Source organism: Ambystoma mexicanum, chromosome 1p (assembly GCF_040938575.1).
Source record: "Ambystoma mexicanum isolate Mex_15411 chromosome 1p, UKY_AmexF1_1, whole genome shotgun sequence".
Taxonomy (NCBI): domain Eukaryota; kingdom Metazoa; phylum Chordata; class Amphibia; order Caudata; family Ambystomatidae; genus Ambystoma; species Ambystoma mexicanum.
In genome coordinates this window covers 788,153,107-788,172,742 of record NC_090921.1, presented here as the reverse complement: position 1 = coordinate 788,172,742, position 19,636 = coordinate 788,153,107, and the positions used below count along the sequence as shown (strand labels likewise).

The 19,636-nt window shown below is 45.8% G+C and overlaps 1 protein-coding gene across 12 annotated transcripts in view; it reads right to left on the bottom strand.

Annotated features, from left to right (window-relative positions):
* The window catches only part of UBAP2L (ubiquitin associated protein 2 like), a 1,950,223-nt gene that overhangs the window by 1,872,269 nt on the left and 58,318 nt on the right, over nucleotides 1–19,636 (bottom strand). The gene's annotated exons all lie outside the window — the stretch shown is intronic.

Here is a 19,636-nt window from a genome sequence, read left to right as displayed (position 1 = left end):
ACCCCTCAAGTCCCCCCCAAGACATCCTGGGTTCTACTTTCAAGCTCTTCCGGCGCAAATCCGCAATATCTGACCCATTCTCTTATTAGATCTATATTCCTCGGGAATATATGCATTATTGTGCATTTAGGTTTGTTATGGGTCTTAGAACGGCAACCGTAAACCGTACATGCAGGCATTGTTGGAAATTCTGTAAAAAAAAAAAAAGTACACATCTTAAAAAACTTATTTTGCATAAAAGTGTGAGAAAGATGGAATTATATCTACATTTTTCTATGCAATCTATGTTTTGGTCCCTGAAGCAAAATCTGTGTGGCGTAGCCGACTGTATTCTAGGAGAACATTCATACACAATTGATTGATGTGACGCAAATCTTAGCATGTTACTCGTCCCTTGAATGTACTATCGTGCATCAAAAGGAAACATGCTTATAGACACGGTCCGCGAAGGATGCAATTCTAGCCCAATTGACACTGATGCCAAATGATATATATCGAGAACAGAACAAATTAAACTCAAGTCAATGATAATGGCAATAAGATGAATGAACATTACAATACTTGGTACATTCGTTCGAAATAGATAGAAATGTACAGATCAAGAAGATCTGATTAGGTGACCTGCCCTTACCTTGACCAAGAATTAGCTTCAGTTAGTAGCAGGAGAACAGGGAGATGTTCACAGGTAGCGCGACGATGACCTGGCTTTCAGTGGTCACAGATGTTCTCTGGTAGCACCTTCATGAGTTGACTTGCAGTGCTCACAGATGTTCTCATGATAAATATCAAAGGGTTTATAAAGAATTCGAAAAAAAAGTGGGTATGTGAATGAGTGACTTGTATATGGCGTGGTCTTATGTAGCAGGGGCGCAGACTGCTTCAGGGGAGCCTGCCTGGAGATACTGGGTCTGGGGAGGCCATGTGAACAATGGACCCTGCACGTAAGATGCCTTTAAATAGTACATGGTGTTTGGCACGTTTCGCCGTTCCCAACCCTGCCAGCCCCCTTTGGCAGCACACATCCACTGGTGCAAACTGCCGTGGATTCTGGTGGGGGGGGAATAGATGGGCATGAGGCGTGCAGACAAGGCCTGGAACACCGCAGAAAGGAGAGACACACTTATGTGGATTGCAGGGGCAGGGTCTGCTTCAGGGGAGCCTGCCTGAGACACTGGGTCTGGGGAGGCCATGTGTACAATGGCCCATGTGCGGAAGATACCTTTAAAGTGTACATGGTGTGTGGCAGCATTCAGGAAAGGTCCGGAACACTGCTGAATGGTGACCCTTGATTCACTGAAAAATTGAAACAACCATTCATAAAAGTTCAGTTGTATTTTATTTTGTTGCAGACTTTGATGATACAAATGTACTACACATTATGGTTGCGGCACAGCATGGGAAAATCCCCTGTACTGACCACTGTTAGTGGGGAATGTGTCTCTAATGGCACCAACGACACAGGCGGGTATTACTCAAACGCTGTGTCCAAGCCTCCCCTGAAGCCACCATGGAAACTAACAATAGGCCACCAGCCTGTACCACCTGTGGAAGAGAAAGATACAGTTTTTAAATGAACAAGATAAGTGTATTAAACCTTAGTTGAAGATGAAATCTTGTATCCAATGGCATTGTTGCCAGTACAAATGTTACTTCACGGATCAATCCACTGGGGCTTTAAAGTGTAGACACATTACAACATTGAACGACTATGCGTCCATTACATTTGGGACACAAAGAAATATTGCTTCATGGTTGTACATGAAATAAACATAAGAAGACCACTTTGACTTCCCCAGATGGCGAGTGATGTATAGAATTGCAAGACTACATTAATTTGGCAGTGATAAAGTAAAGTTACGACAATTTAGGAGACAGCCATGAAATGTTAGTGGCCTAAGTGACATCACAACTAGAGTACACTTACTCGATACTTGGAATGCGAAGGCGAACTGTTGCAAGGTTTGTGCATAACCACCATCATAATCCTCAACACGGACAGTGTGAGGCAGGCTGCCCTGAAGTCATGCAGCTCGGTAACTCATTGCGGCCTTGTCTCGCCTTCCGATATGTAGGAGAAGCAGCAGCAGTTGGCATTAGCACGCACCGATTGCAGGTACACCAGGTGGAGACGTCGTCCATGCAACTAGGCTCTTGATCTGTTGATTCGTCCTCCCAAATGTCATCCAAAGACCCCATTGTTTCCGCATCTTTCTCTTTCAAGTAATTCCACCTCGGAATACTCTGGCTCGTACTGGTAGGGCTGTATTGTTGCCATTATGCAACAAAATAAAAATAGATAGTAATGACAGTACTAGTATCTGTTTGCACGGAATATGAGCAACAAAGGTGGCTGACCAAAGCACAGAAACAAGCCACAGAATACTCAAAGACAGTGAAACGATTGGAAAATCAAATCTGATGTTGTCTGATGAGAAGCGGTCTGTTTATACTTATTGAGGAAAGAGGCGTCCTGCCATTTCCATGAAGACACGTAATTAGCTGAAGTGCAGAGAATGTTGTCACAAGACGTGCATTGGTGTTGTGAAATGGGCGGTACTAGCGTCTAGTGATCTCAGCCTCAGGGGCGGGGGATATGATTTAGTGCCAGCAGGGCAGTTCACCTTAGGGCGATGCAGCAACGGATAAGATTAGCACAAGATGGCCGCGCCCTGCTGCCTGATTTCGCATGTGTAAAAATGAGGAAAACTACGATAAGGTGCATAGGAAATGTTTGTACGATAGATCAACGTATGCTTAAAAACACATGCCCGGACCCTCGGGACAATAATATTTTTGAGCGCACTATTCCTTTAAATTTCACAAACATATCAATGTTAAAATTAATTCCAGCTATGTTGGGTTTGCCAGCTATGTTGGGTTTGCCAATGTCCTTTAAAGTAAATGACAAATCAGTGATGTTGTTCAAACAAAATGATGCTTTAATTTTTAGTAGAAGGGGAGGCTCATGGTGGCCTGTGTTTCACAGGCTCATGTGCCAATGCCGTTATGCTCACCTGGTCTCTGCAGAGAAACGTTGGGGCAAGGTGGCAGCCCTCCCAAGGGTGAGGTCGCTCGGGTCCGACTTCGCCCTCTGCGCTTATGTGGTGACTGGTGGTAATAGGTGATGCTGCTCTGGACTGCTCCTGCATGGAGAATAGGGGGCGTGAGTATGCCAGCTTGTGCGCCTGATCCCCTTCCAGACCCCTTCTCCCAAACCGTGGTACCCGTGGGATGCGCGGTCCCTGGAAAGCTCACCTGTTGATTAGTTTTGGCAAGCACTCCGTCCTGCTGCTTCTGGCAGGGGCGCTTGTATGATATGGACCAAGTTCCTTCACCGGTCCTTTGCAAGTGGTAGTGCAGTCCTGCCGCGACTAAGCTACTATACTTCAGGTAAGTGTTCCGGTTTGCCTTTGTCTTTCCTCGTCTGTTTTTAACGTAAAGTTTGTCGTCTTGTATTGCTGTCCGTTCCACTTTTAATATTTGCTCTTTTGCTTTCTTCCCTTGCAGGCGATGTTGTCGGCCCGGCAGAAGCTGCGGAACTCGAGGCGGCAGCCAGAGGGAATGAGGAACGAAGCTGCAGCGGTACAGTAGCTGGTAAGTTGTTAACAAGGGGGTGCACTGGGTTCAAATGCCCCAGGACGGATGTTCTAACCTGGTCTTTCTTCTTCACAGGGTTTGAGTTTGTGGATGCAGAGTGCAGTGCTGCGGCATAGGGATCAAGATCACTGGAAGTCAGGAGATGAGTCTGCAGATGAAGCAATGAAGCACCGGTTTCCTGGAGGCGAGTATGCAGGAGAACGCCTGGTTTCAAAAAGTAAACTGATCAAAGCGGCGAGCGTGCGTCACGTTGCACGCGAGTTCACAGTAACACAAAGCACCGGCCTTAAGAATGGAGCAGCTTATATAGCAGAGTTTCTGAAGCCACACCCACCAGGTTCAGCCTTCCTGCCACACCCGATGAGTCAGCACATGAAGACCAGGCCTAGGGAGCCACACCTGATGAGTCAGCACACGAGGATGTTCTCTGGAATAAAGGCTTTCAGCTCCTGGAAAGTTCTTGTAAAATAAAAGCACTCCTGCACTGAAATAAAGTGTTCCTGCTCAAATCTCTTCATAAGCCTGGTGCCAAAGGCGCCAGGACTGAGTCCAGCCAGGGCATCTCTGTTTATGGGTCCCAAAAGGGACATAAGTGAGTCAAGTGATCCATTGCCCCCGTCACTAGATGGTGTGGTTTTTGTGTTCTGGGGCCTGTGGCCATGACAAATGCATTTCAGAGCATATAGCTCCTTCGTCAGGGCTGAACACTATGAGTAAATACGGTATATTATAAGCAAATGAAATACAGTGGCAATAGACATTGTTCAATGGAAACAAATGAAAACAATGTGAAATATGGTAGACATGTACATACCCCATTTTCAATGCATAGCAATATCGAAGTGAAAAAAAAGAAACGAAAAATATTGCGTGCAAAAATTAATTAAAAGAACCGGTTTAATTTAAGTCAAGAGGGGGATCTTAGTCTCTTGACCAACAGGTCACAGATTGAACTACTCCAAAGAGTATGATTTCCCTGTTCCAGCTGTCTACAAAAGTAGACAAATATGTTTGCATGAGTGAGCATTGTAAACAAAATCCAGCATTGTCCGCCTTATGAACGGACGCCGCTTACCTGTGTGATCTGTGTGGGCAAACGAAATCACACTCGAATCTGGGCATCGTATATCATAACAGTCTGTCCAAATATAGGGTGAATGTGCTGTGAGAAAAATGATAAAAGATGTGGATTCTATTCTGAAATCAAAGTGTAAAGGGAGTGTGTTAACCTCCCCGAGAGATAGTAATCCACATGACAGCTACTTACCTCACACCGGTATGCGGCTACTCTGGGAAATGGAACACTTGCGCGGGCGCGCTGCTGGGGGGTTTTGCAAGGTTGCCATGGAGCCTGTGGAGACTTAAGTGAGCTAGCGGCTTGGCTTTACGTATTTTTTAAGTTGCTACTTTGTCTAAGGCCTGCAATAAGGTGCGTTTATAAAGCTACACAAGAGAAGACTGGTCCACGTTTGTGGGCTTAGGTTGATTGGAGATAGGCTGTAAAAGAGGCAGTCATTTCTTGGCTGTGATATTCCTGTTATTTCTGCTAATTGCTGGTGGTGCTTGCGTTTGGCTGGAGTTGGGGCACTGGATGGCGAAGGAAATCCCATGGTCGTCGGACCAGGCACACTGTGTTGGAGAGAATCTTGGCGTCACAGTTTAGGTCTGCTAGCCAGTCCAAGGTTCTGCCTTTGCTATGCGGAGAGAGAATCCCAACTGAATATATCCGCTTCAGCTGTTGCATTTTTGTCTGAGTCAATGAAGCCCAAGTTTAGGTCTCCTAGCAGCATAATTTGGGAGCTGGGTTTGGTGTTCCAAGTAAGGAGTTGTGTAATGTCTTCCTCAAATGAAGATGTTGGGCCTGGAGGTCTATACACGAGATGCATCAATATGGTGTGTGTGTGGCTGTTAGGAGCAGTTTGACAGATAGAAGTTCTCTAAGGCCCAACTGATTTTTTGCAATTAAGGCTACTCCACCGCCTCTGGTAGCTTCTATGTCTGCTCTGGGGATACTGTAATTTTCAGATAAAGCTAAGGATAACGTTGGGGCTGCTGCCGCATGCAGCCAAGTTTCCATAATTGCCAAGAAGTCGGTTATTTTTTTCTATGAGATCAGCTATGCCCAACACATGAGCTAAAAGCGACCTAGCGTTTATGAGGGCACCTTTAATTAGTGGTGCATTTGGGATGAGCATGTTAGAGTGTAAGCAGTTTTTGGCAGGGAATGACAAGTTCCTATCATCTTTGAGATAGTTGAGACAGTGCATTCTAGACCAAATAGGATGTTTTCTTCGTATTTGGGTGGGATTTGTGGTGGGCAGGCAGCCACTGGCTCATCTTTAATCGCGATCCTAGTCTAGAGTTTCTAATGTTTATCGGACATGGATGATTCGGCATGGGCCGGGTGGCATATAGCTGGATCCATTGCATCGATGTAAGAGGGCAATAACTATTTGATATAGGTCCTTCTTTGGGGTGGGTTGTAGTTTTGTCAGGCTTGAGTGTGGGTAGGAACTTAGTGGGTAATATGTTCAGTGCTAAGCGTAAACATGGTTAGACTTACCTTGAATGAGTTAGCCATAAAGGCAGCAGAGCTGTATATGGTACATCTAATAGGAAGGCTGGCACTTTACAGGCCCTCGTAAGCTGTGTGCATCTAACATTTTGAAATATTGCTCAAGGGTACTGCATGAGCATGTGGATTCCTTTGATGGCCAGTATAGTAGGCTGCGTAGGACTAGGGCGAGTACGCTGAGTGGACAGTTAAGCTCATGGCCGATTCACTAAACACGGTACTGAGGAAAAGCGTGTGTAAATAAAAACGTTAACAAATCTAGGGCAAGCCGTGACAATCAGGCAAGTTAGTGTTACATAGGGGACGAGTCAGAGAGAGCAATGAAGCAGATGTGGAACTAGGCACGAGTATAAGTGGCATGTGGGCACTGTGTCGCAGACTAAATATACCGCGGGTGTTCAGTTAAACAGAAAGGATGTTTCAGGCCTTGCCGTGACAATGTGAGCCAATTGGGAATACACATGCAGAAACGCTTACGTTCGCGGTGCAAAGGCCTTGCATAGCAAGGCTAAATGGGGGCAACAATGTTGCTAGTTTGGACATTGGTAAAGATGTTGAAGTCAAGTGGGCACTACGCCCTACACAGATCGTACAGAGACAATACAGTGAGTAGTGTACTTATACATAAATGAAAGCAGAACACTAGGCCGACGGGCTGGAAGTGCACCGTGGTACAGCAATGACAGAAAACAAACTGTCGGCAACAGGGGCCTCAGAGTTGCAAGTCTATTAAAGTTATGCACATTACGTTTATTTAAAGTTTCAAAAAGTGTGATGCTTCTGCGCTTACCGGGATTGATGGAGAGGATCGAAGGCAGTATCGTGCCGTCCTGCGCTACAGCAATAATGTTTGGGGTGGCTGTGTGTGTTGCACGGCAAAGTCCTTGGTAGATCGTAATATCAAAATCAATATATAATATCAAATAAACTGGTCTCTATTTCAAATGTGTTTTTTTTTAACCATTCAAAAAATTGGTTAGCCGTTTCTATGGACCCTTCCCATGCCATCAATTCATCAATGTAGCTGCACCATTCTCTTATGTGATCCCTAAATGGGTTGGTATCTGCGTAAATCTCTGCTTTTTGAGAACTCTCCCCTCGATTTGCTGGTACATTCTACCTTCGAACTCAAAATACTTTAGTTAATGCTAATTCAGCACACCACATCAAAAACTATTTTGGAACCAGATCTTGATCTGTCCTCCCCCACAGGACCGCCTCTATAACTTCTAGAGTTGATGGTTGCAAAATGTTGGTATACAGTGACACCACATCCAATCAACAAATGTTTTGTAGGGTAAAATTCAAAATGTTCAAATCTTCCGATTGCACTGGCGGTGTCCCTTAAATATGATCTCATTTGAGTCACAAAGCCCTTAAGGATGTCTGGTCTTTGTTGGGCTCTATAAATCGATACAAAACAGTACAATACACTTTGGTAAGGACAAATCCTAAACCTTTATCAAGTACGTCTTCTTCTGTACTATCTAGGACAAAGTCAGATATATCGACTACGAGAGTGCCCCGCTGAGGGTCACCCTCTTGGCCATCCATTGGTCTTGGTTGTGCCCATGTTCTGAAGTCTAAAACGTAACAGCAGCACAAAGGCATTCTTTGAACAGGAGGCGGAGACCCTTTCAAAAATAACTGAAAGGGTACCCCAAGTACCTCCATTGGAAACTTAGTGAGAAAAAGCAGGTCAGGAAATGAGAAAGGAAATGTTCACACCAGAGGGGTTGGGGGATGAATCCAACCAAAGGTCATTTCCTATGCAGGATGTGTGGGGCATGTAAACATACTAACAAATCTAAAACAGTGGAGATTGGATTGACCCAATCCTGGGTACAGATTGGTTTTACGAACTGTAACTCTGATTATGTGGTTAACATGAACACTTGCCCATGCAGACTACATAAGGAAGACCAATAGATAAGTTAAAGTAGTTTGAAAAATAAAACTGGAGGTGGCACCTATGGTCAAACACTTTATGATGAAAAAAAACACAACTGGAATTATTTTTTTCCATGGACCATCTTGCAACAAATACATGGATCCAATGTGAGTTAACAATATTCCACTATTGGTCAAGGAGATGGCCCCAAATTGGTGGCACTAGGAAGCGCTACGAGGCAGGCAATAGTCGGGCACTCCCACAGGATAGGTTCAGAAGACTCTGTAAAAATGGGGGCTTTCAGTCTAAGCATTGCTTATAGTGTTCTAATTTGAAGGACATAAATAATGCGCAACAATATTAAAGAGATAATAGACTGGTTCGTAGAGAACATGGGGGCCACTTGAAAGTGAATGACACTGTAAATGTGCCCTTCCAATATGGCCACAATAAACAGCATTTCACTTTATCATAGAGATGACTTCTATGCCTTCTGCGCTCTTTTAAACCGACAAAAATGGCCACTGTAGGAGGCCGCAGAACCATAGAGTAGATACATGATCAGACAACACACCATGTTGTAGAAGTCGCTACTTCGGGTATTAGTTAACGCAAGGAGCATCAGCACAGGACTCGACAGTCAGCGGAATAACTTGCCGACAAATTACCAAGGAAAGTATTAGATCCTTAAAGGCTAACACTAAAGGTGCGCTTGAGACACAGCAATGATATTAAAATTATACGTGTTCTCTGCTTCTAGATGTATGGAAGAAGCGGACCACAGAAAACAGAAAGGGTCACGTGTAAGAATTACACCATTCATTAAAACCAGACAAAGTGGAAGAGTACTTGCACTCCGCCTAGTCGCAGAGTTATTTCTCCTTGGGCGGATTGAAAGTGTGAATCGAGAGTAAGATAGTATTGGACATTTAGAAGACAATGCATTACTTACCGTAAAAGCATTTCTGATGGTTGTATCTGCTTAGATTCACATGCTGTGCATAGGTCCGACATCCAGTGGTCACTGCGGAGTATTGCATTTTGTTTTTCGTAGTCGAAAAGGGGACGTCGACAAGGCGTGTCTGTAACACTATCCCTATAGTGACGTGCGTTGTACCCACAATCCCTCACACGTCGAGGTCCCTCTGTTTGTATTTTTCTGCCCTGAGGGAGCCTTCTAGACGTGAGTGAGTACAGAAAAGAGAGAAATATAGTAGAGGATGTCTATGTTCCTTCCATCCGAGCGGGGAGGAAGGGCGGGTGCATGTGAATCTAAGCAGATACCGTAAAAGCATTTCTGATGGTTGTAAGTAATGCATTGTCTTCTGATGTTTGTTAATCTGCTTAGAATCACATGCTGTGCATAGACTAGCGAGCAGTACCCGGAGTTGGCGGTGGGTTATGAGAAGGAACAGTAGAGAAAAGATGTCTTAATACTGCCTGTCCCACCTGGGAGTCAGATCTAGAGTGTGCATCTAGACAGTAGTGTTTTGTAAAGGTGTGCACAGAACTCCAGGTAGCCGCTTTGCAGATGGACTCAAGGGGAACATTTGCAATGAATGCTATGGAAGCCCCAGTGCCTCAAGTGGAATGTGCTCTTGGCTTGAAGGGTAGTTCTCTCTTAGCAAGAGTGTAACAGAGAGTGATGCATTGTACAATCCATCTAGATATAGTGGACTTAGAGACTGCATCTCCTTCTCTTCCTGCTGCCACCGAGACAAAGAACTGATTAGTCTTTATCAGTGATCTGGTTCTTTCCATGTAGAACATGACAGCTCTGCGTACATCTAGTGTATGCAGACTTTTTTCTCCCAAGCTGGAAGGGTTTTGAAAGAACGTTGGTAGTTCTATAGATTGGTTTACATGAAATTTCGAGATGAATTTTGGTGCAAACCTTGGGTGTGTGCGAAGAACCACCTTATCCTTGTGAACGGATACGAAGGGGTCTAGTACAGAAAGAGCCTGTAGTTCACTTACTCTCCTAATGGAGGTGATAGCTATTAGGAAAGCAGTCTTAAGAGTGAGGTATTTAAGAGTTGCCTTGTGCATGGGTTCGAACGGAGTGCCCATGAGTCTAGAAAGTACCACGTTTAAGTCCCATCCGGGAGCTGGGCTAGCTATTGGGGGGGTGTATTCTTTTTACCCCTTCCATGAAGGCCTTTATAACTGGTATCTTCCACCACGACACTAAGTTGGGAAGTGGTGTATGCAGAAAGTGCCGCTAGGTGGACTTTAATGGAATTAAACACTAGACCTGAATCCAGTAAATGGGTCAAGTACAGAATAATGTTAGTGGCAGAGCAGTCAACCGGGTTGATGTTCTTACTTCTACACCAGATGACAAATCTTTTCCACTTGCTAGAATAGCAGTGGCGAGTATTAGGTTTTCTGGCTTCCCTGAGGATGTCCATACATCTCTGAGGGAGATGTAAATGTCCAAATTCTATGATCTCAGGAGCCAGGCTGCTAAGTTCATGGTCTGAGGGCATGGATGCAGTGTCCTGCCCTTGTCTTGTGACAGCATGTTGTACGGGCAGGGAAGTTTCATTGGGGGAGATAGGGACATCTCCATCAAGTGAGCGAACCATGGCTGCCGGGCCCACATTGGGGCTACTAGTATCATGGTAACCTGCTCTTGGTGCATCTTGTGCACCACTTTGTTGAGGAGGGGAGTCGGGGGAAAGGCGTAAACAAATTTCCCTGACCATTGAATCAACAGACCGTTCCCCTTGGACTGGTTCTGGAGGTACCTGGAGGCGTAACTTTGGCATTGTGAGTTCTCCAGGGTTGCGAACAGGTCCATTTCCGGGAAACCCCATTGCGTGAAGACGTCTAAGACGATGTTTTCGTGTAATTGCCATTCGTACTCTTTGGGTAGGGGGAAGTCTCTGCTGAGTTTGTCTGCTAGCAGATTGAGTTCCCCTGGTACATGTTGTGATAGTAGGAACATGTGTTTGAGAGCCCACTTCCATATATTCTGGGACAGCTTGGACAGTCCTGGAGAGTGAGTGCCCCCTTGCTTGTTGAGATAGTGCATGGCTGTGGTGCTGTCTGTGAGGACCATCACTGTCTTTCCTTGTAAGTGTTCCTGAAAGGCTTTCAGTGCTTTGAACACTGCTAATAGTTCCAGCAGGTTTATATGCTTGGATGCTAAGCTCGGAGTCCACACTCCGTGAGCAGTCTGATGGGATAGGTGAGCCCCCCCATCCTGTAAGGGATGCGTCTGTGGTTAGAGTGGCTTCCACTGCGGGTGTGGCAAAGGTTTTCCCTAATAACAGGTTTTCCTTTGTCCACCACCGTAGCGAGAGAACCAAGGCCTGCGAGACCACCACCAGATCGTCCCATTGTCCGCTGGCCTGACACCACTGGCTGTAGAGCCACTCTTGCATTGGGCGCATGCGCAGGCGCGCGTGAGGTACCAAATAAATACATGACGCCATCATCCCTAGCAAGCGCATTGCTTTGCGTACCGTCACCTCTCGACCTGCCACGTATTGGGGGATCTGAAACAGCATGTTTTGGACCCTCTCGTTGGAGGGGAAGACGAGGCCGTCCTTTGTTCGAATTAGAGCCCCTAGGAATTGTTTTATTTGGCTGGGGTCTAAGCTGGACTTCTTTTCGTTTATGGAGAAGCATAGTTGGGACAAAAGGTCTACGGTCCTTTGGGTATTGGAGAAGCATGTTTCGTAAGAATCCCCTGTTATGAGCCAGTCGTCGAGGTACGGGTAAACCGGGATGGATAATCTGCGCAGGTGGGCCGCTGCCACTGCCAGTACTTTCGTAAATACCCTTGGTGCAGATGCTATCCCGAAGGGTAGTACTCTGAACTGATAGTGTTTGTTCTCCATCTTGAACCTGAGGTATTTTCTGTGCGCTGGCAACATTAAAATATGAAAGTATGCATCTTTCATGTCTAGTGTTGTCATGTAATCCCCCTGTGATAACAGTGGGATTACTTCCTGCAAGGTCACCATGCGAAACTTTTGGGGTTTGACAAAGTTGTTCGCTGGGCGCAGATCTAATACATGGCGCATGGTTAAGTCCTTTTTGGGTACAAGGAAGTACACTGAATAAATACCTTCTGTTACCTGAGATAGGGGGACAGCCTCTATGGCTTCTTTTTTCAGTAGCTCCGTTGAATTCGATGCAATATCTGTGGGCTATGGTGGATAAAACCCAGCGGTCTGACGTTATTCCCTCCCATGCTGAAAGGAACGATGTTAGCCGGCCCCGACCGGTGATGCATGGGAGGGGACCCGAATCTTTGGGTCATTTGTTGGTATTGGGCGTGGGGCCTTTTGGACTGGAGCCGCGCCCTCTTCCTTTGCCACGACGTTGGCCTCTTTGACTGAACTGGGTGCTTTGGTTAGAGGGCCAGTTGGTAGCAGAGTAAAATTGTTGTTGGCTTTGCTGCTGGCGTTGGCCACGAAAGGAGCGTCTATTGCCATAGCTGCGTCTGTTAGGTGGCCTAGAAATTTGGTCAAGAGTCTTGATGGTATCAAACTCCTTCTTCGCATGTTCTAGGGCCTCATCAACTGCTTTCCCAAACAGATGCGTTTGCTCTATGGGCTTGTTTATTAGGGAAGCCTGAGTTTCTGGCTTAAATCCCGAATTGCGCAGCCAGACATGGCGTTTGAGAAGTATTCCCTGAACCAGGGAGCGGCCAGCTGTCTCTGCGGCATCTAAGGAGTTCTTTACGATGCCCTGGTTTACAAGAGTTCCCTCTGATATAGTAGCCAACAAGCGTGAACGCAGGGGTTCTGGTGCGTCCTCTGCTTCGCTGCGCAGCTTGCTCCACTGTGCATCTGCGTAGCTAGCTAGTAGGGAATCGTTATTCGCGATTCTGGTTGAGAAGGCGGCGGATGTCGTGATTCTCTTCCCATGTGCATAGAGCTTCTTGCCATCTTTGTCAGGTGGTGCCTCATTAGTAGATAGTGGTACCCCCGCTCTCTTTCTTGTGTTAGTCACTACCAGAGAGTCCGGAATAGAATGTCCCCTGATGTACAAAGCGTCAGAAGACGAAGGGCTGAAGAGCTTTTCTATCCGAGGGTTGACCCCTCTGACTAAGGCCGGATTGGAAAGGGAAGGAGTTATTCTTCTCTTTATAGAAGCCAGGAGCGGAATGGACTGGCTGACCGGGGCTTTTTCTTTAATAACCTTTTCTACAAAGTCTATGTCCGGAAGGGTCTCCCCTGTGTCCATTTCAAAATGCGCTGCTGCCTTGCGCAATAGTGCATTAAGTGAAGGCTGGTCATCTATGGGGGAGGTGTTCCCAATAGGCGAGTCCTTGGGAGGAGAAGGATGAAAGACATCAGGGTCTGAGTGCACTGATGGGGATTGCCAAGGCTGCACTGATGGGGAGTGCCAGGGCTGTGAGGTAGCTGTATCTTCTTCAAAGGCTCCTGCGCTAGTGTAAGGGTCTTCCTCAAACCTCTCCTCCTCAAGTTCTTCCTCTCCACCTAAACACTCCTCATCTTCCTGGAGGTATTGCTCCTCTTCAGTGAGGTCATATGCATCTGTAGAAGGGGGAAAAATCCTAGGAATCTTGACCCTAGGGTCATCCTGGGTCCATTCTCTTGGTCTTTTGGGTGTGGGTGGGTTTTGGCTACCCGAAAACCTCTCCATCTTTTCCATACAAGAATGGAGTCTTTCCAGGGTCTCATGGGGAACCCCTGAATAGTCTAGAGGGGGGAAATCAGTGTTTTCACCTTCAAAACGCTTCGAACGCTCCCACAATGTCGAGGTTTCCGTCGCCCTCAGAAAAGCCCTCCGGTAGTTCAGAAGTGCATTTAGATGGATGGGGCAGTTCCTGGCTACTCTTGTGCTTTTTCGGTGTTTCTATATCCTTGGGTGCGGTATTCGACGTCTGTTTCGTCGTCCGCTTACTTTTGTCCTCGGAAACAATTCTCGCCAGACTCTCGACGACGAGTTCGTCAGTCGAAGGTTCTGGAGTTGGCGTTGCCTGCGTTGCGTGTTGTTTTTCGACGGCCACTCTATGGAGCGTTACGTCGGATGTTTTTGAGGTAGCGCCCGTATTAGATAAAAGCCCAATCGCTGGTCGCGGCTGCGTTTGCGGGTGGGGCTTGAGACCCTTGCGGTCTGAGGTCGACGCCGGAGTGCCCTGCGTCCCCTTTGGCGCTGGTGGATCCTTCGTCCTGGACGAAGAAGAGCCGTGGGTTGTGTGCTTAGGCCTATGGGGTCTGTGTGCGTCCTTGTCGCTGGGGTGTTCATCCCCATAAGCAGGGCGTGAGCCGAGCCCGTCGGGGCCAGGGACGGACGTCGAGGAGCGCGAGCGCTCCTTCTGGGGGTTAATGACTTCCGTAACGGACGTCGAGTTATCACCCTCCTCGTCACTTTCTGTAACAGCGGCGGCAGGTGAGGAAACTGACTTCGACATCGCGTAGTCCGCCCACCTCTTAACTTTCCGTTCTTTAAGAGTTCTTGGTTTCAAGAGCTTACAGGCCGCGCAGCTGTCCTCTTTATGATCGAGGGGCAAGCAACGATTACAGAGCTTGTGTTTGTCCTTCCAAGTGTATTTGCCCCTACAGCGTGGGCAAAACTTAAAAGGTGTCCTCTCCATAGCTGAGGCAATACAAACTGGTGATAACAACCCCAAGGGAAAGATGGGGGAGAAAGAAAGACATTCTCGACAAGAAGGTAAAAGTTAGAAACCCCCACTCTCCCTACTGTATGTTGGCCGGCGAGGCCTGGCCACGTGTTCGGCAGCGCCGAAGGATCTCCTCCGTCTCTTCTCCTCCATCGAAAACTTGCTCGGCGGAGAAACAGCTTCACAGCTAACGTCGAGGGGAGGGATCTTTTAACAGTAAGTATATATTAAGGACCGAGGTCCGTAGTAATTGTTTAGCAATGTCTCTCTAGGAGCTCCGCGTAAGGCGACCATAAGCTGGGTGGAAAAAAACAATCTGAGGGACCTCGACGCGTGAGGGATTGTGGGTACAACGCACGTCACTATAGGGATAGTGTTACACGCCTTGTCGACGTCCCCTTTTCGACTACGAAAAACAAAATGCAATACTCCGCAGTGACCACTGGATGTCGGACCTATGCACAGCATGTGATTCTAAGCAGATTAACAAACATCTGAAACTATGTTACCCACATTTTAAAGAACATACATTTATTTAGGGTTCTTTATTGTAGGTGGACTAGCAGCGAGAGCCCATACAAATGTTGTGGATGCCCACCAGCAATCCCCCACCGGTAATTACACCAGAATGGGGAGTGACGTGCGTGGCAGGATAGGATCCAGCCACTCCTAAAATCATTCTAGCATCAAGTGCCGAGTATCCAGTCTTTCTTTTGTAGAAGAGGAGGAGACTGTGGAGGAATTGATCTTTAAACACAAGTTAATATAGTTTGGTTAGAAGTGACGGAATGAAGAGCTCCTGAAGAAAGTTCACCACAAAGGGTTCAAGAACAAACATGTTGAGCATAAAGAGAGGGAGGACAACCAATTTAATACCCCCACCCCCACCATATCTTGTGACCTAAATTAAAGTATGGATATTGAAGTGTTTTATACTGTGTATTAATGTGTTTATGAATTGGGATCACACTTGAGGTATTTATTGAATGGAATTTTTAATCATTGTGTATTTAATACAATTTGAATTTTTTATATATTTCTAAACCCTAGTAGGCGCTATTAGTTATGCGCCTCCACACACTGACTTTAAGTACATACATCCGTAATCCTCTTGCTTACTAAAAGGAAAAGACTGGGCAGAGTCGCACCAGAGTTTTTTTTTTTACTGTTGTCTGGTATTCAAGTCTGGATCCACAGCTGATAAAGCCCGGGAAGATGCCTATGAAAATTGAAGGCGGCAGCCTCCCGACGACTGAGGCCACCAAAGCATTGAATAAACAGCCATGTGACTGGGAGCAGCAAACTCTCCTACCCCCCATACAGCACGTGTTGCTATCAGTCCTGTATTCACTTTCGTTTTTTGGGACATTGGACTGTCTTTTTAAAAAAGGTTAAATTAAGGGGAGACCTCTCAGTTTTGTTTTGGGATCATTGCTTTTCTTATGGAAGCATCCCCAAGAGCCTCTTTTGCAATGTTGTTGCGTACACTGGGTATCCCATGGGTTTATCAGTCCAGGAGCGGTCATCTCGTTTTTATGATGTATGCATTTTTACCCTTACAAAGCCATCCTACGTGGATTGCTGTGGGGCACTTTGTGCCCCTCTTCGTCTTAAGTAGCATTTCTGGCACTTTACAGGTATCCAAAAAGGCTAGTGGAAGCTGTTCTATTTAAGCTTTTTGCATGCAGGTGCATTATCACACACTGCCTTTTTAGCATCAATAATGCACTTAAGAGGACCATATACCTAAAAAGGCCTCTTTGCACATTTTAACTCCTGCTCGAGATACCCTGGCCTTTGCTGGCTATCCTACCTTTCTATATGCTTTGGAGGGATTCTTGCAAGAGTCTGTCTGGAAGTGGGGCAAGGAGCTGTCTGGCCACAATCCACATTCCTTTAGGGGCTTCGATGTTGCTGGGCAGATTCTGGGAGGCTGGATGCCCACTATTGGACAGCCCCCTCCAAACTTTGAATGTTGCAATTTTGCTCATTTGAGAACTATGATCGCTCCCAGCGCTGAGATTTTTGAAATAAAGATGAGTTGGACCCAGAAACCAAGTCGACAACTGGAGCTGAGAAAAAAAACAAAGAAGGCTACCGAGATATGCCAGAGGACAGCTGCAGAAACAAGCATTCGGGCAGCCAAAACCACTGCATCGAACTTCAAAGACACCCAAGAGGTTCCTCCCTTTTACTGGTGACCTGTTCTGCTGGAGTTACATCACCTGTTTTCAGTCACAAAATCGTGCAATCTTTGTATTTTCTAAGCAAGGCTAGGGTCCAGCTGTTCATTGTTGCAAGGAATTCCAGCTTTCGAAAAGGCAGGAACTTAAAGTGGGCATCCTCTAGGCTCTGCTGGGACAGTGGCAATGTGCTGTGCTGCCCCTCCACCAGGAGACGAGCCTCATGGAAGACAGAAGTCCTTTCACCATGTGCCTACCAACTCTGCCCGGGGACTATGCAAGATATGCATCCATGAGGGTCTATCCGTTGGCGTGGGACTATATCTAGGTGTCCCTCCCCAAACCGTCTACAGGAACCTAGAAGTAACCATTGATGCTCGCTCTTAAAACCACAATCGAATTACCCTACATGGTAGTAACTTCACCAGCGATTTAGGGTCTCCTCGGACAGTTTAACTTTCTAGGAATAAGAGGCCTGAAATCATATCTTTTGAACCGGCCGCACTATGCATTAGGTTTACATTGGTTGTAAAGACCGGCTTTGGGTAGTGCTATCCCGGGCTGTGGTGTCTGGGTCGGTAATTCTATTGGTCATTCTTTTGGACACCTAGTGGTACCTGCTCCTCCTTGCACTACAACCCTTTACAACCCGCAAGTCTAGATTTCCCTTGCGGCATCTGCTCTGAACCAACTCCCTTCAATAATTTACCTGCATTAACTGAGTGGGCAATCCTGGAATACTGACCCCTTCTTTTAGGACCTTTTAGGATGCCTAAAAAAGACCATCAGAGAGGGGTTACAAGCTAGGGCTTGGATTCAGTATATGGTGCAGGGTGCCTTAAAGGTTTATGGTCAAGAGTCCGTTTACAACATATGTGGGCCTTACTTTGGTGAGTAATTATTGTGTGAATAACTGCTTGTTATTCTAAAACAGCGTCTGACCCAAAGTGGGTTACCTATCTGCGAGTTGTATGTACATACTTTAAATGTTAGATGGTGAGTAAAAATACTTAAGTGTGCCTCAGTGTAGTACTGTAATAAATAAGTGATTTTTATAACTTTTAACTTGCTATTTTAAGTGTTACCTACACAACAGTGCCGATTACTCCAGAGTTCAGCCTTGCTGCTTGGCCACATCTATGAGAGTGGCTTTGCTAAACTGGGACAGGAATAAACTTGCTAACCCATGGTTGGCTTTTCTTAGTCCCTCCACGGGTAGACGTGAAAGACCCTCCTGAAGCTGCAACGAACAGCAAAGTACTGCAGGGCCCTGTACAGCTCAAAGTAGTTCACAACAGAGGCACCACAACAAGGTACCCTTACATTGACTCAGTGGGACCTGCTGAATTTCTAGTCACCACCACCAGGATGGTTTCTTGAAAAAAGAACAGACTGGATCCAGTGGCGCTCACCTACTTTCTAAATCAACAAGCCTCCTGGAAGGATTGGAAGAGGGTAGGATCTGGGACCTACAACTACCCAAGAAATCCTAACATCTTATGGAGGATTCCTGGGATGACGAACTAGTGGGCCTATAAGAACAAATAAATCTGCATTTCTTAGACCAACAGTGTACGTGTACCTTGAATATATGCACATAAATGTGTGAACACTAATTACACAGGTTTGCACATAATGCCAACAATGATAAATGTGTTTTAATGTGCATATATATTATAAAGAGCTCAGTCCCAGTAACTGCATTAGGGAATACTTCCTTACATGTTTTACCTTTTGATTGCTTTGAAGGGAAAAGAGTCGGTAAAAGCTCTGATTAATTTCTATAATTACAACGAAAATATTTTGATAATCCCAAACATATTTTCATTTATAAGAAGGAACACCACAAGCACCAAGAAACTGCTCACTGTGTAAAGTGCCTACCATGTAAATGGGCAGGTGCTTTGAAATACAATTACTGCATTGAATGAACACATTAAGAAAATAGTTTTAAGTGTTGGGGCACAATTCCATTTTTGGTGTTTCTGCTGTTTCATTTTATTGGACCCGTAAACGTTGTTTCCTCCCTCTTTGGTTTCTAGGATTGCTAGCTATTTTTTGTTGACCGAGGGACCTCCTTTACTGTCCTTGTCGCCATCCCTCTTTTTGTACATGGTCCCATGGTAGACTTCGACTCCTACAAGGGTACTTAAGCAACTCAGTATTGACCTTGTGTGAATGTATCACCCTACATAGGTTTTTAGGTAGTAGGTTGGTGGCAGGTGTAATTTAATATTACTTCACCAGGGTTGCAACCGATGTCATTTCATTCGTTGCCCAATGAAACTTGCTGGTACATTGTGGGTAGCCACTAGTATACTAATCTACTTTTTAAAATCCTGCTCTCAACCATTTGGTTTTTGGGCCATTCCTTTGGGGAAAACGTGAGGCAGGCCTGAAAGGGGCACTGGTCGCTGGCCTGGGAAATGACAATACATAAAGTGGGTGGACCCAGGTGTCAAGCCTAATGGGACCATTATTATTATTTTTTTTAAAACATACACGGTTTTACTATACGTTATGTTTAACCAAAGTACATACTTGACCAATACATAATCTTAAGTGTGATTTTATTGTGTGTACATTTTTTCTGCATACCAGAGTGCTCTATTTTTGTGGAGAACTTTATGGATCTACTGTACTTCACTACCAGCCTGCGTTCCTCCCTTGAGTTAAGCCTGGCTGCTCTGCCGCAGCTACCCCATTAGAGGGTTAGGTGCTTCCTTTTGATTGGAAACCCTGTTCTCTTTAGGTTACATGGTTTTATACCCCCGCACCATCGG